Raw genomic sequence first — 26726 nt, 5'->3', positions numbered from 1 at the left:
CAGCAATAGTTGGGAGCAGTAGGGAATGTGCTGAGGAGGGAGTTTGGCTGCAAGTCTCAGTTCCAAATGGAACATTTTTCCATGGCACAGAGTACAGGCTTTATCATCCTCCCCATCAGGTCTGGTGATATTGGACACTTACACTTTTACATATACTATGTTATCTTGAAACCATCTTTCATTTAAATTTAAATTGCTCCTGAGGGGCAGAAGGGGGGAGAAAACATCCCAAATAGTTAAAATCTTGGTAGTGAATGAGTTTTCTGGCTCAATAGACTGCAAGAGTCTATTACAGGTTCTGTTACAGGTTTTCTATGTACCACATCACCGCAGATGCTGCAAAGATACAGAGGGTAAATATTTGCTTCTGTTATCAAAAGTGCAGGGGTAACATCAGTGCAAAGCTTTATCTTCTTCTACATAGCAAGAGATACTTTGCTACCTAATGTAAAGTTAGTTTTTCAAGGAAAGAGTGATAGTCAAAGCATCCTTAGGGCTGAAGGGACATTTAGAATGCAGCCCTGGATTGTTTCTACCAAGCCAGTAGACCTAACATGCTGCAGGGAGCTCTGCCTCCTCTTCAGGAGCTCTGCCTTTCCATCTCACCCTGCACCTACTGTAGCTCTCACCTTCCATCCCCATTTACCAGACTCAGGGAGAGTAGGAGAAAACAATTTCCAACAGGATTAGCAAATTTAGAATCAATGGGCTTTATTGATGCAAATGACAGAGGGATTTCTGGTAGCAAAAGAAAGCATACACCTCCAAGCTCACAATCATTTCTGTTGCTTACTTAAAAGCAGCAAAACACTTTTGAGTTGTCCCTGGTGAGCAGTTCTTAATTAGAATGGAGTTGGCTGGAGCACTAAATCAGTGCAACAAAGGACATTATTCCCTAGCACTGACGTAGAGGCTTTTTATGGCAAAACCATACTGATTTCCAGAGCATTCTGTACTCAGGCATTTCAGTCTTTGCAGGAATTGCAGCACTGAATTTTATCAGTTATGTCAGTTTGATTGGGTTGTATTCCAGCTCTAGAGGTGCCAGCTATACATTTATATTTTATTGCTTGTATTGCTGACAAAGACTGTAGCATCTAGCTCTGGAAATGTACTTAGAGGGCTGTAAATAAAAAGGAAATTTTGTAGAACTAATATTGCAGGTTGTGAATGGCAAGGGGGCACATTTGCAGTGGAACACTGTTATGTGTAGTAGATATACTTCGCTCCATTTCTAATATGATATATGTGATATTGAATATTTGTTAGAGTATACATGTTTGTATTAGGATTCCCCCCCACCCTCACAGGCCCAGGTGAGACTGGGTGTAGATTGGAAACTGATTTACAAGTAAGAAGGTACGGCTTGCCAGGAGATGGGCCATGTCTGGGGAGATACAGAAACCCCAGGTGCTGATTGTTCGAGTGAATAACCCGAGATGGATATCATGGAAATCCTCAGGCAGATCCATGTGAATGCAGCGTTCCCGAATTCCCATAAATTTCATCAAGGGATTCAACAAACTCCAGACACTGATATGTTCTCCCTCATCAGCAAAAAAGAAAATCTTATTAACATATGGACTCTGAATAGAAGAAAAGACTGATTGCTGAAATCTTGAACTCAGGCGGAATTTTCCCTATAAAAACCACTTGTGCCAGGATGGAGGTGTGTGGGCATGGAGGAAAACCTCTGCTGAGGCTGACTCCTCATTGCACACCCAGGGCCGATCCCGGGCTCGGCTCTGTTCTTTCCTTGTGGCTGACTAGATAAAATTTGATTGCAAAATAAATATTTTATTTTTCATATTAATTTGGCAGGACAAATTTTCATTTATAACAAACACCGATAGCACTTTCTGGCTATTTTAGCAATTGGATAATGATGGATGGAGCTACAGCAACTTTGCCTTGCATCTCAAGGTAGATCAGTGCATATACTAGGGAACACTGTTCAGTAACTAGGAAACAAAGGCCTTTGATTTAGTATCAAAATTACATACTGAAGACACTAATTCTGCTGAGCAGGAACTTTGCACAGAGCACATTGTAGCACATACAGCACAGGGATGATGTTTCTGAAGAGATGTCCTGACCTGCATCTACTGCCCGTGGCCACTCTTTGGCACATGGCTTGTTTGGCAGGATCCAAACCAGGACCAACCCAGCCAGGGTTTATTCATCTGCCATAGTGAAGAGCTCCTCTGAAAGCCAGAGCTTCAGTGTTTGCATTTCTGTCTTGTGCTGAGCCTGATCCAGCCCCGTTCCAGCTGCTGGAAGGGACTCCTGTTGACCTCAGCATGTGTTGGATTCAGCCCTTGGTGCTGTGGGGGCAGGGACTGTGTTTGAACGCTGAAGTTCTTGAACAATGTGGATGTTTCACAACTTAAGGAACACATAAAAAACATTTCCCCTCCCTTTCAGTGCTCATGTTACAGTCTGTGACAAAACACCTCTGGCCAGGTTCTCCAAGCCATTGAGCAACCTTCCTTGTTTTTACATTCTTTTGTTCCTGGAAAAAAAAAGCCAGACAAAAAATATCAGCTGTATGTCTCAGTATTAAACAGCTACTTCAGAAAAGGACTGTCTTATTTTTTTCCAACACTTAGCGCTTCAGAAGTGGATTGTGTTGAGAGATGAAAAGAATTAACCATTTCATTTAGTGAATGACAAAATCCTAGTTAAAACCTGTTTCCATTTGGAAATATCAATACTTGTCCCTGTATAACACAAGGCCATTCACTGCCTTGATCATGGACCAAGATCAACAGTTCTCTCCAGGGATTCAGTGGAAAATGTCTCAAACATCACTTTATTTTAAATACCTTTAAACTTGCTAAATGATGAATACTTTTAAAGCAGTTTCATTGATTTCTCACCATCAAGACATGTGTCTAATATTGTTATTGCTTCTAAAATAGGCGTGACACAAGTAGGAGTGATTCCTTTTGTGAATGCTGTTTTCTGATCTGGTGTTTTGTCACACCAGTGCTGTGATTAAATACATTAGTTCTGAGCAGGAACTCCAACTGAGAGATCATCAAGCACTGGAAGTGCTCAGGGGCCAAGAGGCTGTATATGCAAACAGGATTTTCCATGTCTTTGTCATTTTTTTTTCTATTCATAAGTCCCTCCATAATGTAACATGGGAAATTTAAGTTACACTGCATTCTTTGTCCCTTCCAGCAGCCAACCTTTTCCCTTTATTGTTCATCAGAGCAGTGCCTACATTTGGTGGCAGTGCTGCAAACAAAGCCTACCATATTATGGGCCAGATTTGAAATAAAGGGAAATTCTATGGCCATAAGAGCATATTTTATTTTGGACTTTGGTTTTCTTGGTGCCTTTTTTTTTTTTTTTTTTTTCCTTTTGAACTTAAGATGGCATCATCATGAGAATGACATATCCTGGAAGATTGTTTCAAAAGAATGAGGGTTACAGGCTAGGCATGGAAACAATCTACTTGAGGTGTTTCCTAGAGATCTTATCACTGTCATAGAAAAATTTCAATGTGTGAGGTAGATAAATATGGTTGAAAACTGAGCTGCAAATTGACCTTGTAGGCTTGGGACAGATTTAGTCACTGCTGCCAAAAAAATTTTCAGGTACATCAGAGATTTGTGCCCAGGGGTCCTCTTCTTACCCAACTAACTTGTAATCACAACTGTCAGCTTCAGAGCATTTATATGACCCTGTGGAGTGTAATGTGACTCAACCATCTGAATGTGAAATTCGTTAGACAACTGCAGCATTCTCAGTGGGAGCAGTCTGTGAGACAACAGTGATGGATAAAAGAAGATGCGAGAACAGGTTAAAGGGTTCCTGCAGTGGTTTTGCAGGTTTGGGAATAGGTGTGCACGTATTAAGTGCCAATGTGCCTCCTCACACACCTCCAAAGAGATCATTTGGGTGCTGTGAAAATTTCAGCAGTAACAGAACCTGACACCTATCTCTTCCAGTATCAGGGTATAACAGTGATTGGCCTGCACTTTAATAAGTCTTGCCATTCCTTGTTTATCAAGGACATCGTGCTTTGAAAGAACAACTTGCTTAGTTTTAATCTGGCAGTGAGAAGTGTGAGTAGCCCTCCTCACAGCACTTTACCCATTACCCAGAGTACTTCTCAGCCCATGCTAATCACTCCTGTGTGAATCACTCTAACTGTATAAAGGGGTTTGGACACTACTAACTTGTGTCTGGTACAGGCAGCATTGATTTATTAGCCCTCTTCCACTTATACTTGTTTTAACCTCCGGTAGTCCAAAAGGAATCTATTGATCTAGTTAAGGGCTCTATGTGAAACTGAACCCTTAGGCAGTGAGACTCCTTGGCAGGCTCTCACTGAGTTATCATTTACTTTTTTGTTATTTAGGTCTAATTTTACTTCCCCTGTCCATTTTCCTCCATAATTTCTTCTTGCTGAGGTGGGCACTTATAGAGGAAAGCAGTGCTGCAATTGAGAGAATCAATATTTCCATTGCAGGGTACTTACAGTGCTTCATTCTCTTTGCATCATCCTGTACCCTTCATATGTCAGGGATAGGGATCAATTATGAAGATCTGTCAGGTTTGTTATTACATGAGAACATTTACTCTGTTAAGAGGATAAAGCAAATTCAGCAAGCCAAGAACATTTCAACTACAGTTTCCAAGCCTACAGTCACAGCCTGTTATAAAGACAAGAACATTTCCTTTATTCTAAACTCACAGAACAAAGGGACAATTCTCTTCAACCTGACCACTGAAGAAATGTAATTGAGACTCACAACACAGAGCTTGAAAATACATGGAATTTTTTTTCTAATGGTGTTTTTACCTAAAGGCTTTCCCCCAAATGCCTCTCCTACATCACAAAAAGAGTCAACTAGAACAGCACTTATCAGATCCCTTTTTGTACTAGACCAAGAGCATTACTTAATTTTCCATGGCTGGCTCAGTTCAGGCTCTCAGGGAGTTACCAGCAGGGCATGAAGCTGTGCTCTTCTCTTGCCCCTCTAAGACAGTGTCAACTTGAATTTGCCAAAGCTAGCAGATGTCCAAGTACACTGTAAGAGATAGGAAGAAAAGCAGCAAGTGTGAGCAGATCCCGGCTCCCAGATCTCTACGAGCTCGTTATTAGTGTGATTAGCTGTAGCACTGTAATTGACTAGGCTGGACACATTAATTTGCAAACACATTCAGCTGCTGGCTAACAAAACTCTTGTTCCACACGTGTACACCTGATCCATGCCAGGGCAAAGTTGGAGGCAAGCTTTGTTCATTATGGTTTTGTTATATGTGTGTATGATCATTCGTGCAAATTGTCATATATTTTGTAGTTATGTACTGTTAAGATATACTCTTATAAGAAGTTTTTAAAAACACACAAGCCAACAACGGGGAATGCAACACAATGTTGAAACCACCTGGACAAAGGAGGGAGGACTCCATTCACAAGCAGTTGAACATGGCCAGCCCAGAGATGGATCATCCGTCAAGGTGGTCTGAGGAACTCCTGATGATAAATATCCGATAAATATCCGAAATTGAGATAGCTAGAGCCATCAGGGAGATCAATACTGAATTCCCGTGATCATGGGTGCTCATCACTCTCCGGACATGCATTGTTCAACTTGCCACAGAGAAAAGAATTCCACCTGAATACTGCAGTCCAAAAAGGAAGAAAAGGGACTCTGTCTCGGGCAAGAAAAAATCATATAAAAATCAGCCAGACAGGAGGGCTGGTATGAAGCATAGGGGACCCTCTACTGCAGCGGTCAAACCTGTGTCTCACCCAGCGCGAACCTGGGCTCCACACTGACCTTTCTTTTTTTTTTTTTTTTTTGATAGTGGCTTTTCTTTTTGTTGTTATTCTCTAAATTTATATTTGGTACATTTAATAGATTTTCTTAAATTAATAAATTGGAGCTTTCATTTAAAACAGTTTTATGGTTTTGCTTTTCTTCGCAAGACAAAAGGCAAAGACAAGAGCAGAATTTCTTATTGTGATTTTCAACTAATGCTTTGAAGGTGAATTCTGAATATTTAAACTTTTCCTCACAGTGGGAATTCTGATATTTGTAGCCACTGCCAAGGAAGGATCTTTTACTATTAAAGTGGTCGAAAATGAAAGCGAACATACTGCAGAGTCCGGGAGAGATGCCAGAAGTTCACGTTCTCTGCATAGCTAAGGACAGGTACAGTGCAACTGCAGCATGGTGAAGATGTTATCTACACTCAGCAAACATCTCAGCCTAATTTGGAAAGGACCGTGTTGAGGGGAAAATGGTTTTTTATTCTGCACTTCCATTTAGCAGTGATTTAAGGAGCTAATTAGTGCCAACATTTGAGGTCCAGATCCTAAATAAGCTTGAGTGCCTATTAGCTGTTGCATCTCCTGCCAGCTGCAAGCTGTGTCCCTCAGAGGATGTGAACCCTGACTCTGCTGTGAGAGGAGCAGCCCTACCCGTGGAGCCTGCCCTTGCTCTCCAGTGAGAGCAAACCCAGCATTTGGAGATCAGCTCACACTTGTGCTCAGCCCTTGCAGGCAGCCAGAATAGACACGACTCTGAGAACATGAAGAGGAATTTGACTCCACATACCAAATCCAGAAAGGTTTAAGTTATTTCAATGCCTTATATTGGATATCACTTCACATTTCAAGTCCTGAAGCAAATTGTTTCTATTGAAACGCATTAGGTGCTAGAGATCTGCTTGGAGTTATATATAATACCAGCACCACCCTTACATTAGCTGCTGAGCTAAAGAAGGACACTTAAATAGGCTTTTCTCTGTCCTTCTGCTTTATGGGACTCACGGCACAAAATATCATCTCAGACCACAAAGACCCAATACTTGTTCTAGCTCAGCATGCTCCTGGCTAGACCTACACACTGGTCTGTGCTATTTCCAGCGCCAAATTTTCTTCTCAGTACACATTCAAACTCCACATAATGCAGCAAAGATTTTCCAGACGTAGCAGTCAGAATGCTTTTAAAGTTGAACTTCTCTTGTTTCTTGTTTTCTCCCATATGCCTCATGTACAGCTTTCTTTTCAAATGTGAACAGTCTTTAAATAGCATTTGCATATCTGAAACCAGAGTTTGCATCCTGCTCAGACTGTGACCCTGTGACACTCATGGTGCTGTGCCTGTGCCGAACCTGCTGCTCTGTTTCACAAGGACAAGCTGCAGGGAAACAATTTAGGAGGAAAGAAATGCAATTCTAAATCTTTTATGCTTATCTACGTTTGTAATTCCAGTCATGGTTCCTATCTGTTTATAAATTCCAAAGCAAAATACCTCTGAACTTGCTAAGTTGGTGTGGATATGCTCATCTTTTCCTTGCTACATAAAATTAGACACATACCAGGCAACAGTGGCCTGATTAAGAGTCTCTCTAGCAAAATAAAAGAAGATAGGTCTTGTTATCAACTTGGCTGCTGACTCTTGACAGAGGCAGGAGTGTAAGGTGCATTGAGATGCTTATGAGATTCCTACCCTCTATTATGAGAACTTTCAGCAGTAGTTTTATGCTGAAAAGTGGCTCTGAATAAATAGCATTGTGAAGTTCCAAATTTATTTTCTCTCAAAGTCTTGCAGAATAAATTTGCCCACTTTACGGGAAAAGATGCATTTTCTCTTGCTGACATCCTTGCAAACTCTGAAAGTCACAGCTGAGTTTCTCCTTTCATTGCTGCTCTCCTGAAGTGCTGTCTTAGTTAAAACTCTATTGTTAATGTAACAGAGAAAAAATTTCAATACCTTCAGAAAGAAGTCCCTTAAAAGGCCTTCAATATAAAGAACAACCAATGCATATCCTAAGATTACTATAAAGTTATATCCATATTTAAGGGGGGGGGGGGGGAGAATGCAAATCAGTCTGGGATTTGAATTTTCTGAATCATAAAGATTCATAATAAAAATCTAGTTATGAGGATCGTTTAAAAAATGAGCTTCAGAGCATGAAATGTTACAGACATTTGCAATCTTTTGGAAAAATAGTGTCTTGTTCAAGATCAGATTTTAAATCATCCTCCTTAAGTTGTCTGAATGCCAACTTCTCACAGGCAGGTCAAGTAGATATGAAGAAATGTTGGCAAATGTGTTTCAAAAGTGTGATGCAACACACCCAGCACTGGCATCTTGTGGTCTTCTCAGAAGGGGATTAGGGTCACACTTTGATAGGCTTTTCATTTTTAAAGATGCAGATAAATACCTAATGACAGTTTTGAAAAATTTTATTTAATCTCACTCTTGTCAAAGTCCATTAAAACCCAGAAGCATCTCAGCTGTTTTGAAAATTCCAGGAGTTACTGAGCATGGCAAATACCGAAATGACTTTAAGAGTCTAATCATCAGTGCCTGTAAATGGGTGGCAAAAGAACATGCAGAACAGACCCTTACAGATTTAAAGCAATAGATAAATAGATCACACAGTGTAATGGGATATTTTGCACTGCTCTGACTCTGCTCCTTTTATTAGGATAGATCACATTATATGATCAAAGCTGACTGCAGGATACAGCTGTGAAATCAGGATGAGACAAAAATCAGGCCTAACATAAATGTGCAAAAGCCATAGTCACATTTCTTGTTTGTAAACTTGCTGGGAAGTCATGATCCACCTTTTGTTGGGTGTTTCAGGGTTTAGAATAAGGAATGAGCAGAGTTATTTGCTGGCTTTCACCAGCATATTGCCAGCAAAATCTTTGCCAGAGGTGCACATGACCTTCTGCTTGGGAGCAGGATGAGAGTGATAATAAAAGTTTTTTAAAATCATAGGGATTTAGGGTTAAAAGGAAAATTAAGCTTAGTAGGCCCTGAAAAAAATTAATACCCTAGGTACATGAAGACTTTGTACCTTGCTAGAACTGCACCTGTGTAGCTAGTACATGATAAATTATATAATTGTTAGATGTGATGATTGTTTAGTAATGAAATATAATTACTATTTAATCATAAGAATAATCATGAGAAACTGTGGTCAGGGGCCTAAGAAAGATCACGGGTAAGTCATGCTTGAATAAAGTCAATGTATACAATAGAACAATATAAGCTTAATAATTAATATGTAAGTTATATAATGATAGAATATAAAATATGTTCAGCTCAAAAGCCATGTCAGAGTCAGATTTGGGTCTGTACCTGATTCCCAGAGCTCTCAATAAAAGCACCTGCATGTAATCATATCCCATGATTATGTGTGTTCCTAAATGCTAACAAGAGGACCTGTGAGAGAACAGACTGGATGTTGTACTTTCCATGGATCACTTCAGGACTCTTGATTTGAGTTCTTTGGATTTTTCTTCCAATCACTGCCTAAATGGCAGTGCAATGGATGTGGAAAGTGGATTTTCCTGCTGATCTGGGTTCTAGACTTTCAGGAAGTTCAGAGAACTTTTCTCAAGCTAATAGGAGATTGGAGAGGATTAAAAAAAAAAATCTATTAATTGATCCTTTTTGTAACAGGTCCCATTCAAATTTGTTCATGCTATTCTACAGCAATGTTGTTTTGAACTTATACTGCCATATATTTTATTTTTATTGCTCCAGTGCTAAACCAAACATTTAAACTCCCTGAGAAACTTTCAGCCACAGGAGAACTGGGATTAGATCAAAATGTCCATATGGCATCAGGGGCATCCTTGTTGGAATATAAATAGAGATATGGAGAGCAAAGATCCTTTGCTCTCCCCGTTCCCTTTGTATGGAAATGAATATTCCAAACATTGGTTGTCAGTAAAGCCCTTGGATAAATCAAGGGATTGCAAAATGCCTCTTTTCATGGATGTATGGCCACTTCTTCTCAGGGCCAGCTCTGGCCCTGTCTCTGTGGAACATCCATTTTTTGTTCAATTTTACAGAAGAATCTTCTCCATAGACGCTGAAGTAACACTAGAGGGCAATATTGTATGAGATATTCAGGATTTCTGAGCCTGAGAATATCTGACAAGGATGGTCTCCATTTGTTAATTCATCATTTGCTTTATGTGTTTGCTTTAATTAAAGAAGGACTTGTGCTGGGGTAGGAAAAGAAGAAGAAAAAGCTTCACAGACATCCAAAAATTAACAATCACTCTCTTTCATGGTGTTGTGGTATTCTTAAAAGAAAGTGAGAAATCACTTTGGGAAGGAGATCTGCATACAGGGGAGGGGTGTCTCTTCCAAAAAAAAAATATTAAAGGACATTTTAAAAACTCTGAATTTGTTTTAAATTTTGCTGAATAACTGACAGCAAAAAATCTTTGAAAAGACAGGAGAGGGAAAAGGCAAAACAGAAAAAAAAAAAAGAAAGAAAGGGAGAAGATAAGAAAAAAAATTATAGAGATACATGGCATAAAAAAATCTCTCTCCATTAGAGGTATCTTACCTGAGCAACAAAAATATTGTACTTTCCCTTACTGTGGAGTCACCCCATAAGTTTTTTTCTTTAGAGCCAATTGATCTGTAAACTTTGGCTAAGGAGGGGAGGAAGGGTTTGGTTTCCAATCTGATCTGTCACACTTTCCGAGTGTCTTGGGTCACACATTCATTAACAGCTGCTCTTCCTCAAATTGCTGTGAGAAAAAGGTATTGTCTAAAGCTTGGACACTGTATAGTGTTGGAAAACAAACCAAAAATCTTTGCATCTTGCTGTTTTCAAGTCCAAATAAATGTGAGGAGCTTGGATGGCGTTTTGTCTTAAGTGTACGTCTCTGGTGATTAACATCTTCAGGGTGCACTCAGACATCAAGAGAAGGTTTTGCTTCAAAAAAAAAGCTTTCTTTTAGGAATGCCAAGTGCAAAATTAATGGTTCAGGATTGAGTCTGGAAGAAAGAGATCTAAGTGTGAAGTGAACCTTTAATGGTCTGTAAGAGGGAGTGACTGCTTAGAAGAGTTTTTATAGCACAGCATTTCCTGCTACTTGGGTAATAATAACAGCAGTAACAGTAATAATGCCTGCCTCTGATAGCTCACTTCCCATCAGCAGAACACACGTAATTATGTTCATTTCTTATCTTAAAGCAAGTGTTACTGAAGAGAGGAAGGTGATAATGTGGTGTTTGCTGCTATCTGTGTTTTTAAGCAAAGTATCAAGACCGGTTTCTTCTGCTGAGGCAGGGAACGACCAAATGTCAGATAAAGCTGTTCTTGAGCACCCACATTTTAGACAGATTATCTCTTTAAAGGCAAGGTGGGGGTCATGTCATGGCCACAGAGGATGTTTGGCTCCTTTGAGTACAAAAGGAATGTTTGTGACGTTTAAAAGCCTCACCATTTCTGCTCTCAACTCTGCATCACTGGAGTGGCACAAGACCACCTTGCTACAGCATGTTATTGATGGCTGATGGTATCTATCCGTTCAAGCCAGGCACTTTAAAAACAGAAGGTGATATTCTTTTAAAGAAATGAATTAAAAGGAAGTCTTAAAATGCTCATCAGCACGAGCAGGCTTCATTTTTTCCCCTCCTACAGCCAAGAGGAAATTATCATGCCACAGCAAATTAATTCAGGTCATGATAATGCCATGGTAAAGCTAGTGACCAATTCATGGAGATGGCTCAGAACAGCCTCTCTGTTTTCATGTTGCATTTAATGAACCTTTTGGTTGAAAAATTTGTTATGCTGCACTTCGATTCCAGCACAAGGTGCATATGGCTCCTGTGTTTTTGAGCCTCTCCAAGAAAATTACTGTGATTCCACTGTTTCTCCTTGATATACCTGTGTTTGTAGGGCTGCACTCCCTCTGTCACTAGCAGAGTATGAAAGGGAGTGCTGAGGATACTCACACAGGTCAGGCTTCCCTGAAGACATCTTGCCTTTCATACCTGTGCTCTTTCTGCTAATCCAAACGTAAAGATGAATAGTTACAATTCATTTCAGCCATGTATTATTAATTTTAAGCATTCTAGTTTTTCTATCAGCACTTTCTATTACCCACGTGTAATGACCCTTGCCCACATAAATCAGCCAGGAAGATTTAATTTGCTTACTGATGAACCCAGTTCTGTTCATTTCCAGCCTTTTCCTGCAAAACTCAGAACAGAAAACTCAGAAACAGAAAACTGGACTTCTTGAAGAAGTAGTGCACAACTAAGCCCTTCAGTAAAACTTGGAAAATTGCCCTTCAGTGCCTAAATGCTCACTACTAACTGCAGGAATTTTAAGTGTTTTTCTTAATTGTATTTAGCCCTGCTCTGCTAGATTATCCTTGATTTTTGCACTGTCCATTTTTGTTGAATGAGGTGATAATGAAACACATAGAGTCTATGGAACAGAAAGTGTTATTCAAAACTAACCAGCAAAGGTCATGGAATAAATACATTGACAACTTGCTAAGAAAGGAGATTACCCAAAGTCTTGACTTGGTGTGTTATTTCAAATCCCAAGACACAAGAGAGTTTTTATTCTCTCTCAATTCCTTTGTTGTTGGGGGATTTTTGTGTATTGCTTGGCTTAAATTTCTCTCAAAGCCATCCAATCAACTCTGTTGACTGCTTGGTAAAATTCCCTTCTACGCTTGGGTCGGTGAGTACTGAAGAAGGTTATCTGCACTATTAAACCTTTGACTCCTTGTCTTTTGAAGAGATCATTTTGTATTTTGCTATGGCAGAGCTGTAATTAGATCTGTTAATTAAGGACAGAATGAACTTTTTAAAAACTCTAAACCCCTCTGCATTTTTGATAAGTTTGCTTAGGTTGCTACTGACCTTCGTACAGGGTTTGCCACTGCTTATTAATTGTTAAATTTTAATTAGGCATGCTGATGAATGTGCTAGCCTTTGCAGTAAATGAAGGTAGCTTCATTTATAATCGGATATTTACCAGTCTACACAGAAATGATCTGCTTCCCTAGAACACAGTTAATTTAACATATTTTGATAACAGTAATTGGTGGTCTATAAAAGCCAAATGCAAACAGATAAATATAATGACTCCCTGGTTCAAAGATTGAATTAGCAGTCCTAACAAACTGAGCTAGGACGCGGGGTCTTAAAAACATTCCACAGGCACTTGACTTCAACAGCTGGTCAGATATGCATGGTATTTTTATTGAAATCCCTTGAAAACATGTTTTCTGGGGAATAATCACTTCTAATACAAAAAGGTCAGACTGGGGAGATAGAGGAGTAGGAGGATGAGGAAGGGGATCGTCTTTCATGCCTAAGGGAAGTGAAATTTTGCAGCACTAGTGAACAGCCTGCTTTTTACTTTGGCAGTCATAACTGTGTGGTGAATCCCAGTGCATGTGGGCCCCCACCCAGGGACTCCATAGACCAACCCACCAAGGCTGTAAAACAAAATATCAGGAAATCAAGGGGCACCAAGAATCAAAATAATTCTTTTCTATTGACCAATATCCCCATAACTGAAAGAAATATCAGTTATGTATCCTGTTTTATTGCTCTGGTAGGATTGGTAACTTCATCTTTTGAATTTGACCTCCTGCCACTTTTACCTCTTGCCTCTATGGAAGACATCACAGGATCTTGTCCTAAGGAATTATATATTTAATTAGCCATGTCCATTGCCATGAAACAGTAAACAATCAGCAGCTTTTGCCACAGCACACTCGGGTATTTACATTTATCCCTGATTTCAGTGCCATAACTGAACAGCAAACTCTGAAAATGCTGGAGACAGTGACTCAAGTCCTGGTTCACATAGAGGCAAGTGGCAAAAGTCACCCTTAATTCTCACACAGTCCCTGCCAAGCTTCAGAAATCAATGGTCAGATGCTTTACTCTGATCAGGACCCACCACCTCCATAGGGAAATATTGCTGCTTTTTAAAGAAAGTAAACTCAGGTTTGAAAGTTGAAGGAACGAGGCTCCATTCATTTACTTTCCATCCAGTGCTGATTTTCCAGTAGTTTCACTGTTTGCCTTCAAGAAGGAGCACATGTGAGTCACTTTTTGCTGGGAGCTTTAGCACCTATCTTTTCTCAAGGGCTGAATAAGGAGATAATTACCACGCTGCCTGCATTATGAGTGCTGAAATGCTACCTCCATTTCGTTAGGTATATTCAAGCAGGTTTGGCAGGCTGATGGAGTGCACTGCTCAGAGCTGTGTGAGCAGTGCCAGGGGCTGCCTGTCCCCTGACCATCTCAAAGCGTGTGGTCACTGCTGTCTGGTTTGATGCCAGTTCTTCAGGCACTGAGTGTTGCTTTCAAGGTTCTCACCACAAGGAGCAGGGCTGGTGATTGACTTGCCAGGGTGATTTTGGGCACTGATGAAAGCAGGACTTTTCAAAGGCTGGTGCTTTGGGAGAATTCTGTCAGACTGAGGGAATCTTTTGCTAGTGGCACACCTAACTGGTATTACAGTGAGAATTCAGAGATAGGGAAATTAATTTTCTAGGTCCTAATAAGTATGGACTAGAAAACAAGTTTCAGCAGAATCCTGACATGGGACTCAGTGATAGGTGTTTGAATATCTCTTGACACTGAAAAAGCCAGTTTTCAGAGAGCGTTTGAGCAACCTGTCTGCTGTTAGCCCTGGTTTATCCACAGATGTTCTTGCAGCCCTACTGAGAATCAGCTCTTTTCCTTTTGAAATCAGGTATGACTGCATGCCTGGCTTCACTTTTCCCTGCAATGGAAAAGCAAGGGAAACATCTGAAAGCTTTCCCCCTTAGGGACATAAAAATGACATTACTTCCTCAGCACAGGGCGGGATGCTTCACCTGCTCCTTCCAGACACAGCCTGACACATTTTACCTGTGCTGTTGATGTAAATAAAGACCAACACGCTGGAAATACAGTTGTTACTGCAATAGAAAATGGGCCATGAAATAGGGGCTGCAGATCAGTCTGTTTAATAATGATCTCCTCAGAGCTGTATTAACGAGCTGGAAGTGAGGAGAGCAGAATTTCTTCCCCTTGAACTTAGACTAGCAGCAGGACATGAAGGAGCTGTAATAGAATGTTATTTTACAAGAAGTAAATAATGTAATAGAGTCTATAAGGATGTCAGCAGGAGAGTTAGAACTGTCATAGCATAATCCTGACTTGAGCAGCAATGTGTGAAAAAGTAGCCTGCAGCAGTTTTTCCAGTACTTCAATAATTTCTGCTTTCTCACTGATCTTTGTTTACTCTACTTACCTTGTCAAAAAAATGTTTTACCTTATGTTAAAATGCTAGCTAAAAGAGGAAACTGTATTCCCAAAAATCCCAACTTTTCAAGCGTACACATTTTCTTTCTTTTCTGCTGTTGTTGTTGTGGAAAAGATGGAAGAATTGTATTCCCTTCACTTAAAAAATATGACGAGTAGTAAAACCATAAATAAAAAGAAGCTGCCTGTGTCTTTGTTGCTTCTTGTTCCTTCAGACTAATGAATAATTCACAAAATTGGCAGTATTAGACTTCATATCCTTGTGATATGATGGCAGATTTTCCAATGAGGTCTCAAATGTAAGCTCAGGAGGGTCATGAAACTACACAGTTATCATTATTGGAATGCAGCAACATCTTCCAAGGTACTGCAGCACCTTTATATCATCAGTGAAGCAAGGCAGAGTGGACAAGTTTGCAACTAAAGAAAATGCTAAGCATTAAATTGAAACTACAAAAAAAGGGGAGGGAGCCAAGCCTCTGTTTTGGCATTTCTCTTTTCATATGGCACCTATTTAAGTTTTCTTAAACCATTATTACAGCAGTGCTGTAAAGGCAAGGGGGACAAACAAGCCCAAATTTTCAGGATGGTTTTGCTTGTGCCTTGACACTGCACAGAGAATTCAGAGTATGTACCCCCAGAAGAATGCTTTCACAAGCCTTCCCTGGAACAAATCCTATCTGACTTTCCACAGGATCCAGGTTCTTCTATGTCCCTTTAAAAAACTTTGCTTCTGTTGTTACTTTGCTACTGGTGCTCTTGCAGGTCCCAAGCTCCTCTGCAATTCTCTCACCCCCTCCCAGCCACAGCTTTGGGAATACCACACTCTGTTTTAAATTCAAATTGTATTGGCTTCTCTAAGTTTGAGACAGACTTTTAACATCAGTCTGGTGTAATGTATTTGTATGGTATATTTGTCTCGGCTTTAAGGAAATACATTAAAAACCTTTCACTGAGGATATGAGATATTGCATTGTCCTTGAAATTGTGCTTGGACCTTCAAAGCCATTTAATCTCAATTAAAGCAGAGCGTACAAGATAAGGTGCTCTGAAGCTGCATTAAAGCGAGTTCCAGTGCCAAGCCTGTGTGACTCTGACACATCCTAAAAGCGCTGTGGCACTGGTTGGAAGGTGGGTGCAGAACTCTCCCCGTGCCCCATTATCCATGGATCATTAGCATAACTCAGAGCTCTTCCGTGCACTGTGCCAGGGGGTGCTAACAAGTGCTGCTAATGTATGAAGGCTTGACATGATAGATTGTAATGCCTCTGGCTCTGTCATGTCACAGGCAGTTTATGCATTAAATAAAACACACCAGGGGATTACATAGTTAAGAGATTGGAAATGCACCACGGAGCCTTTTAATTCAAAATCTCCATTTGTGATCTATGCCGGGGCTGCGAAGTGCAGCCTGAAGTTTGACCTCAGATGGGCGGGCAGGGATTGGTTTGAAATGAGTTTGGGGTTCTCAGAGCAGCCCATCCACCACGGGACAGCAGCCTTCATCTCCTTCCTGGCAGGATGCTGTGGGGAGCAGAGCCAGGCTGCCCTCACAGCTGAGCGAGCACGAGACGTTTCAGGGTGACAGGAGCAAGTTTATGCTGCCATTGATTTTGCTGCACTAATTCAGAGGATAAACAGAGGACTCAATTCTCCAGAGTTATCAATCTGGCACCTTTCAAGCACATTTAGATTGGCACGGGCTTTTGTTTTCTGTTTTCTCTTTTTTCCCCCTTCCCAATTACATGTTAAGTGTAGCAGTGTTAACAGATGTCACTAGAATATAATCTCCAAGGATTCCGAGAGCAAATAACACTAGGAAAAAATTGATTCACAAAGAAATGTTTAGCTATCATGATCATTGAGAATAAACCACATTATTTTCTTAAATGCCTAGTTCAACTACTGTTTTTTGAGTTATTTTGACAGAAGATTTTATAAAAGGTGCCAGCAAACAGTGTGGAATGACAATCACACAGGAATAAGATGGTGCCACAGTCAGAATTCACCAATGACAAAGATGAAAGGCATTGCTTCATGGTTTTTGCAGGAATCTAACCTCCACGCCTACAATATGGTTCATATAGCGGAGTCCTACTGTGCCAGAAAATACATTTATATTTGTAACATGCTAAAAATACTGTGAGTACCATGATACCCTGGTTCTTTTTCCTACTTGCTTTTTGGGCTTAGAAAACAATTTTTTTTATTCCTGTCCTTAATTTTTAACTGCTTTCTTTTAAAAGCCACTCACCAGATAAGTCTGTTGTTAACAAATTTACGGCTGATAATTTTTTTTAAAAAACAATATGTGGGAATATGAAGTAATGAATACATCAGAATGCCTATTTAGATTCTCAGAAAATAATGATCACAGAAGCACAGAACCCCTACAGCTTCCAAAGAAGTGAAAGCTCTGAAAGCAGAGCTGTTTCAGTACCTCTGCCCGCATGTGGACATGCACATTAAAGCTGATGCCCACAAAGTTTATAACCTCTGTCATGGTGACTGATTGGTAGTTAAGCTCATTTTTGGAGTTCATTGCCATTGCCCCTTTATTTTAGACTAATAGATAATAGTAATTTTTAATATGTCTGTTTTGTACAGGGCAAAGCAGGGCACAAACAGCTGAGCACACTGAGGTAAAAGTACTCAACACAGATTGTCTCTGTAGCTCGTGCACAAGGACTTCATGCTTGTTTACTGCTGCCCACAGCTATTGCCACAAGTAAGACCAGCAGAAACAGAAGAATAATGAGTGAAAATTGATTTCTGTGTAGGATGGGCACATCCCTGACCCTTATCAGACCCCCTGTTGTTCATCCTCCACTGGACCCCAGTGCCTGGAGCTCTATCGATGCCTCAAGCTCAGAAAAGTGCCTTCAGTGTGTCCTGAGCTGGCTGGTGTGAAGGAGGGCTTGCTGATAGAAACCAGCTTGTCTGTCTCCTCAGGGAATGGAGAAATCAGATCTGTCTGCAGCTGAGCAGAGCTTTTTTACCCACTTTTTCCCTCTCCAACTTTGCCCCTGGGCTCTGGGATAAAATCCCTGCCTCTTGCCCATCCTGAGTAGGGTCTCAGGGAGTTCATATCCTCCTGGAGAAAACCCATTAGCAGCTTCCCACTGGCCTGAAGGGCCTGAAGTCTCCAAAACCAAACCAGGCTGCCCTACACCCATTGCAGAACAGCTCCAGCCCTGTGTGAACAGCTCCTACACAGTGCCACTGAAAAGCAGTTTCAGCAAAGCACATCAAAATTGTGCACTCTTACCCTCACACTGGTGCATTCTCCTCACTGCCCATTGCTTAAAATGTGAATAGAATCTGGGTTTTATCTTTTTAGTGACCTGGTTCAGGCTCATGTTTCCAGTATTTCTGGAACTATTTCAGTGATGAACTGTAGATGGAGTTATTAACCCACAAGAAGCATCTGACAGAGGAAAAGGAAAAGGCCCTCAACACCTTCTTCTCCAAAAAATTTCCAGTCTCTGTGATTGTTTGTTCATTTACTAAAATGGTATATTTAAAAGCAGGGAAAGGCAGAAGGCTGGAGTTACTGAGGCATGTGACAGATATGACAGATACCTGGCTTGGAAATGCCACAGGACTTCTTTTCCATATACCATTATTCACCTCTGAACACTTCTTAACAAATTCTACACCTGCAGAAAAAAAGAACAAAGTACATAAATACAACAGGAAAAGGAAAGATTTCAGGATCAAAAAAAATGCAACCAACCTAGCCCTCAACAAACCACATTCTTAGAAACACAAATAGCCAAATTGACTTAAATACATTTCATTTTAGGAGTAGCAGTAGCTCCTCACTCTTCTGCAGTTGTCAGTTCACTGCTCAATTTCTCTCATATTTTAACCTCGTTTTCAGCTGATTTTCAATTGTTTTGGAAGTTGGGCAATAGTCAGCCCCCTTTTCAGTAGCATCAGGATTGGGCTGATGCAAAAACAGGTTTACTTTCCAAGACATGACAGCTGCCTGCTGAAAATTCTGGATGGCTTTCCCTTTGTAATAGAAGATCTCTCAATTGTTACAACAATTGCACGTTTCTAAGGAAGCAGAACACCCAGTCTGCTGTGAGTTAAGAAAATCCCCTGGAAATGCATCATAAGCAAATTTTATTCTTGTTCAGTGAATTATTTAAATGCAGTTATCTCTGAAGAATAAGAAACAAATCCTTAGGGTATTCACAGAAGCAGTGAGTTAGGGTACAAGGGGATTTTTCACCTTCAGATCGAATTAACTGACTTTATTCTAAAATGAGGATGGTCAACCAAGCATTTGTCCAAGACTACAGAACACGACTAGCAGAGGAACTCTGCTGACCCGAAGGGGTTTTGAGTAATCTGAAAGCTCAGCTATGGGAGAAAGTGAATTAGCACAGACTACTGGGGCTGAAAACTAACAGCCAGTCCTAGAGAGGATCCTGGAGAGCTGTTTGATTTAAAGACACTCCTCACCTCCCTCTCTATCCGTTCTCCAAGGGGTTTGGCATGCATTTTCTTATCACCCTTGGCAATATGAAGGTATCAAGACAAGGTTTGTGAAGTTAGGAAAGCTGGTCTGCTCTCTTCCAAGCAGCTGTTCTCAGAACTGCATGCTGAGGCAAACCTTTGGAGTGTCTTCTCACCCCCAGAGATCCACACTGGAACCTTGGTCAGGCCAATAATTTACACCAGGGCATTGTAGGGGATGGACTAATTCTAAAAAGTGCCAACACAGACATTCATTATTATCAGTCTGAGCAAAGTGGTCCTGGTAGCCTCCATGCAAGCCCATGTAATGTTAAATACTCAAGTGTTCCTGTGTAGATAATGCCTTAAGACAAACCTCAGACAGAAAATTGTCCACATTTGCAGGGAATATAAAGATTATGCCTTTTAGACAGTTTAAAAGTATGCAAAGTTACCATTTAAAAATAAAATGCCTTGATTAATGTTTGTTATAATCCATATGATACTGTAATTATTTGAACTGGAAAACCTCCACACCTAGCAAGGCAGTAATTTGATGGCTTGCTAGAAGAAACAAGACATAATAATGTATTCATGTTATGCTCCCACATTAAATGGAAGAATCATCCTTGAAAGGATGGATGTCTGATTCTCTGTCACCCTGATTCTCTGTTACCCTGGGGCTCCTGCAGGGCTCTCAGATGAAACAGCCTCAGACCATCAGCGCTGTTGATGCGGGAGAGCAGGAATTGGAGTTTGGGCTGGTAAGTGAATAACAGAGAATGTGTGGCTGGTTTTTGCTGTATTGCACTGGAGCCAGCCTGGGGATAGGTGGTGAGAGAGGGCTCCCGGGCTGTGGCTGAGGCTGTGCAGAGCAGCACTGCCACACTGCTGCCAGGGCACCACTAGATGTCTGTCTCTGCCTGTGCTCCCTGGCACCGCCGTTCCGGGAGGGCCTGGCCACCAACTCGCCTTTTGGAGCCCGGCTTCTGTTTGTGCTTGAGACAATTTACCTCGCATAATCTGAGTGCTGGTGGAGAACACCCACTCATTGAATTAACTGTTTAACAGACGAGTTAACTGCAGCTATTCCCCTCCATAAGTGCACGGATGAGATTGTTCTGTTCCCTTCCACAATATGGCACAATTGCAATGAAAACTTTGAGCAGACTAGGTAAAGCCATGTGTCCAGTGTGACCCAAGAATTATTGCAGGGAGTGAGACTTCTGCTGTTGTCTCCAGCTGCGTCAGGATTTGCAGAAATCCCCTTTCCCACAACAGAGATGTCCATTGTGCTGTGTCTTTTTACCAGACTCACGTATGGCTCCACTCACTAATGCAGAGTTTACCTCTCAGGCTGTGTGTGTGTTGACCAACCTCTCTCATATTTTGCACTTCTTCCCAGCTGACTCAGCTGGTTGCTTTGTTAAGGACGTTTCCCACTCCTCACACATCAAGTAAACCTGACTTGCACGCCCAGTTTGCACTGCCCAAGCAGGGCCAGAGCTGAGTTCCTGAGGAAACGCTTCCAACAGACACGCTCAGGGCAGCCTCTGCTCGGCGAGGCACAGAAATTCCATATTGAGTGATTCAGAGTCTTTGGCTGACTGCTGCCAGCCAACCTGCACAGAGACCCACCTCAGCAGCACTGCCATCCCTAGATCAACCTGTGGCAAGCAAGGCAGCTACAGCTTCCAGCCATTTGTGCCACTTCTCTGCAGGAATTTGCTGCCTTATGGCAGGCTCAGATGTTGGGGTTTGCATGTGGACAGCTCTGTCTTCCCCTTCTTCTCCCCTACTCACCAGTTATAGGAAAGAATTTGAGATTTTTTCAGTCTAAGATGCCAAAACACTTTAAATTTGATTTCAAATCCATTGTCATACAATTTGGCTGTACTAAATGGATCAGTGAGTACATCCCTTGCATATGTTAAAGTACCTCAAAAGAGTCATGCAGTCATCTAGCTTCTTTTCCCTCCTAGTAAATAATAAATTATTTCAAGTGTGTATCTGCAATTACCTCCATTTCTAATTGAGAAACTGGGTTGAGTCTCAGTGATTTGCTAAAGGACCACTCACAACACTTCTGGCAGACCAGAGAGGAAGCCAGGAACAGAAAAGACAATTAAAAAGTCAGATACTCAGTGTTTCATCAAGCTGGCAGCAGGTTCTTGGACAAAATAAAAGTACTGTTCCACAGAATTTTCAATTACTCTTTGGAGTTCATACCATTTAACATTTTGGAGAATAGAACTGTAAATGGGTTTGAGGAAGGAATTAGAAAAGCTGATCCCCATGATGACAGATCTGTTTACCTGTTTAACTGACAGAGTTTTTTGTATTGGACTGAGTACAAAAGTCCTCTTGCAGCAGAAACAAGTCCAATCGATGGCATGAGGGGAAAAGGTTCCCTGTTCCATACCCATTCCTCAAACACTACCCCCATCTTCCACCCTGCTCTCTTTGGAGATGGGATATTTCACTCCAGAGGATTTGTGTTGAGGTCACCACTCCAGCCAGAGGAGAGAGCAAAGCTCTATTTCATGAGGGAGATCTAGCAAGCAAGTGCAGTCATCATTCTATAATGCAAACAGGATTTTAAGGGAAGGAAGATCTATTTTTATGATTTTCCTCCAAGGTTCAGAGACTTGGTACCTATAAAAAGTACCATGTCTTAGTTCAGGACATGCCACAGAACAAGCAAACAATAATGGCAGGGTTTGCATCATGGTCAGAAGACTAAGCTGATTAAGTCAATCCAAGTGGTTTTCCCCTTCCACAGACAGGAAATTAGGCCTTTCTGCCCTGATACAAATACCTCCTGCACACCAGGCTGCCAGGTGTGGAAATCAATATGAATCAGAGGAGAATCAATAAGAATAAGAGAAGACAAAATTTCAAAAGGAGCCTTTCCACCTTTTAGGAACCCAGGCATGGTAGGGTGGTTGTAAGGGTAATTTTGAACCGAAGGGCATTGCAATGCTGTTTTTGCTTTGCAAAGCAAATGCCAGTTCTCCAAGTGCAGTGGCAACTGATGGCAGCTCAAGGCTATATCCATTTTTATTCCATGAGTGTACCAGGAGCTAGCAGTGCTGGGAGGTGGTTGTGGAAAATGAGGGCATCTAAACAATTACTTGTTTACATAAATATTCTAAATATGCCTTTAGTAAAGAACTGGAGTTATAGAACTAATTACTCTGTTCATCTCTTACTGACTTCCATGACTCTACATATTCCCTTTTAGGACGGATATTTCATTTTTTTGTATGGATTTGTATATATGCTAGGTTTTATTGATCATTATGTGAAGGTTAAACCAGATATGTATTTTTCCCTCCTCTGGATCCTGTTTCGAATGCTACACTTACTAAGCACGTACACTATTAGCAAATGCAGAAAAAAAAAAGCAAATCAAAGTAAAATTAAACACAATCAGTCTATTTACATGCTTATTCTTATTTAATGATACACTTCAGTGCATGGCTAGTTATATACACTGCCTTGCAGTTAGAGAAGACTGTACTCCACTCATACCTTTCTCTTTCTTAGCTCAGGGAGTTCTTAGCAACAATCCTAGTGAAGATTTCCCATACCTTGGCTTTGCCTTTCAAAAAAGGAAGATGGATTCACTCACTCAAAAAATAACCCAAAAACAAAAACACCAAAATCCCCACAACTTATTTTCATTTTCCTCTTATTTTCATACTGCTTAGTCACAGTCTTTACCGTTTTTTTTTTTTTTTTGGCCAATATTAATTTTTTAAAGCTGGCAAAATTCTAGGCAAATAGAAATATCCAGAGAGAATGCCTTTCCAGTTTAGTCTAAAATTGTTGGTGTGGGGCCTTTTTCTCAAGATGACAAAATCCTCCCTTATCAATTGAAACATTTGGTTCATTTCACATCACTAATTTTTCAAGTTATAATTTTCAGGATTTTTTCCCTCATAAGCTTCTAAGTTACGTTTAAGTGAATTTATCCATACACAGGATGCTCTTGCTATTGTTTGCTATTTTAGAGGTGGAACTGATCCTGTGCTTGCTAAAAGATATGGAGGAAGAATACCTGTGATAGCCCACTTCTGATAGGGAATTGAATCCATTTTGGAGCAGCACTGTGAGAGCCCCACCACAGCCACTCTGCTCCTGGATAAATAGAGACCAACATTGTCAGCAGCCTCTGCTCTGTTGCTGTTAACTCTGTGGAACGTGGCATCAAATGTGCTATAGTGTGGCTCTGAATATTTTCATGTAGGCCCTCAGCATTAGACTGCCTGACACATTGTTAGCATTACCAAACCTTTCAACTACATCAAGGAAACAAAACTGAAAAGCCAGTGAGATAAATCTCTGCTCCCAAACGGATGCTGCACAATCACATGCAGCTCAAGATGCCAGTTCCTAACATCTTATTTCAGCAAGATAAGAAATTTAACACAATCTCACCAAACACAAGCTGAATCAGCCTGTAGCATTCATGGGTTTAAAAGTAAGCAAGGAGAGCTGTAACTATCCAGTTTGATTTGCATTGCACAGGCCAAAGAATTTCATCCAATAAATCCTACTATCAAATGAATTATTGCTTCCTTCCCTGTAAGCAATCCTTAGATACAGTAAGTTGTGGCTGAATTATAGCACATCTTGCAGGAGGGCATCCAGCTTCCTCCCATCCTCTAATGCTTACAAGGCTAGGCACAGAGCCCAACAAGCCATCTCCTTCCCCATTTCCTAGTGCTGGAACTTAATCCAGCTATGATGTGCAGGTAAACTTCTGTTGGGAGTATTGCTTCCATATACCATGTGTCAGAAGTATACCTTTACTTAGGGAAATAAGTGTTTCTTCAGAAATGATGGCTGGGACAGTAGGAAGAAATCAGTCAACAAGAAGATTGCAATCTACAAAAGAAGTACTTCCTGTTTGGATCTTATCCTGATTTCTTTTGCAAACTTGGAGGAATTGGAAAACTAAAGCAGAAAATGGAAGGAGAAGTGAAGACAAAATAATATAGGGCAAGAATGTGAAAATATCTCAGATTTATCTTGTGCTCCTCACTGGAATTTTGGAAAATAAAACCCTAGAGATTAGGAGTGTGTGGTGGGTTAAAGCACACAGTCACTGGCTCACTGTCTCCACAGGATGAGGGAGAGAGTCAGAAGAGAGAAAGTGAGAAAACTCGTGGGCTGAGATGAAGACAGTTTAATAGTAAAGCAGAAGCCGTGCCCACAAGCACAGCAAAACAAGGAATTCATTCCCTGCCTCCCATGGGCAGGCAGGTGCTCAGCCATGCCCAGGAGAGCAGGGCCACATCCCATGGAACGGGGACTTGGGAAGACAAACACATTCACTCCAAAATCAGAACTCAGTCAAACAGGCTCTGCCTCATCTTGGGTGCCTCTTGGTGTCTACCAACAACCATCAGCATGTAAAGAGCAGTAAATTCCTTTCTTGGGGCTGGTTTTGTGGGGTAAATTTGAACACTGATCGTAGCTATGTCTGGATAAATGCAGACTGAAAATGGTCCTATTTATTCTACCGACAGGTATCTGAAATCAATTTGCAGCTTATTTTGTGTATTTGTTACATAATTGCAACAAGGAATATGTTTAACAAGCAGAATCCAAACAACTCCAGGGTGGAGGAGATATTTTTGTTGTTGTAGGTGTTGGCCATTGGTGACATAAGCAAATAGATGATGTCCCAGCTGCAGCCCATTCTCCCACCTGATTCAAGATTTTAATGTGAAAATGGCTATTTTTAGGCTGGAGCTCATTTGAGGTTGTTCTGTGTCCCCAGCATGTAGCTGATTGCTGATAACCTATTTGGGGGAGTGGGGGTGAACCAGTGCAATCTGCAAACATTACGAATCAGACTGACTGAAAAGCAGAGCAGAAGCTGCAGAGACCATTCTGAGATTCAAGTCCGATCTCTGGTACTCTGCCTTCTCTTGAAGATCCACTCTTTAGTTATAAGTGACACTTCTTTCACATTTTAAATAGCTGGCAGAAAATAAAAAGGAAAAGACCCTAAAATGCTTTTGCCAGACTAGTCAATGCATTTAAGATTAAGCTGAACATTTCTATACATCAGTGACCTTTAAAATCTGTTAGGAAGGTGAGATGTTAGGATTTAGTCTCAGCCAGGTGATTGATGTTTTTTTTCAACTGCAAAGCAAAGCTATAGCCTGTAGTCTAAAGCCTATTTATAATCCTCTTTAACAGCACTTGGTATAAAGATACAACTCATTTCTTTGTGAAAATAGCCTGGCTCTGCAATAGTGTGATATATTGAAAGAAAACAAAGTAAGAACTTGGAGCTTGCCTCCAAGATATATATTAAAAAAGTGTCAATAATTGCCCTGCATTTGAAGGAATTTTGTTAATATGAAAACCTGATAACATTCCCACAAAGAAAGTGTCAATAAGGGTGTTCATTCATCCACTTACCTTCTGAAACAGGTTGGCAACCACAATAAACAACAGAAGCAGCTTTACGGGTGGGGCATTTTTTTCTCAGGATGCTCCCAAGGATGTCACTTTATCCCACTGGTGGCAGTGCAGAAGAGCAGTCTGAGGGACGATGCCCATTGACAGGAATGTTTAATGCAGCCCTTCACTCTCTCAGCCCGGTCTGCTCTGCTGCCCTGCTCCTCCGGGGCTCCATGAAAGGGGCACCCAGCTGGAAATGCTCTCATGAGCTTTTATCAAACAGCTTTTTCATCCTGTCCTAATAGAGGACATGGGAAGAGGGAAAGAAGTTCTCTTGCCTTCACTGCAGTAAAGAAAAGGCTCAAATTCAACCTGAATCTCAAGTGGAAGGCAGGACCTTGTCCTTTACAAGGACCCTGTTTGCTTTTTCACCTGCACCTCCCACGGTAAACCACTGATAAACACACTATATACCATCACCAGACCTTTGCCTTCTTTCTGGAAGACCACACCGATTTTTTTTCCCCCCTCCTTCATTGTGATTTTTCAATACACAGGTCTGTAAATAGCGCACTGGAAAAAGCATCAAAAAATGGAAAGCAAAATATATTTGTTTTACTAAAGGGATATACCTCCAAGCCTGTCCAATGCACTCCCAGAGCATGTCTGCTCTGGCCTTGAAGTATTAAGCACACATTATGCACTCAGGTTTGCTGTCACTGAATTGCTTGATTTCAGTTGAGCTGCAGTAAAAGTTCA

The 26726-nt window shown here is 40.9% G+C and overlaps 1 long non-coding RNA gene across 1 annotated transcript; it reads right to left on the bottom strand.

Annotated features, from left to right (window-relative positions):
- Positions 1–1443: 1443 nt before the first annotated feature.
- LOC140684894 (uncharacterized) lies at positions 1444–26462 on the bottom strand. Its single transcript, XR_012057836.1, has 4 exons — positions 25986–26462; positions 18660–18736; positions 4493–4594; positions 1444–2512 (listed from the first exon to the last, which is right to left on the bottom strand). It is a non-coding gene; the product is annotated as an uncharacterized lncRNA (long non-coding RNA).
- Between the last annotated feature and the right edge of the window lie 264 nt (positions 26463–26726).

This window comes from Taeniopygia guttata, chromosome 11 (genome assembly GCF_048771995.1).
Source record: "Taeniopygia guttata chromosome 11, bTaeGut7.mat, whole genome shotgun sequence".
Lineage (NCBI taxonomy): Eukaryota > Metazoa > Chordata > Aves > Passeriformes > Estrildidae > Taeniopygia > Taeniopygia guttata.
The sequence above is the reverse complement of the archived record's forward strand: the minus strand, read 5'-3'. Positions and strand labels throughout refer to the sequence as shown.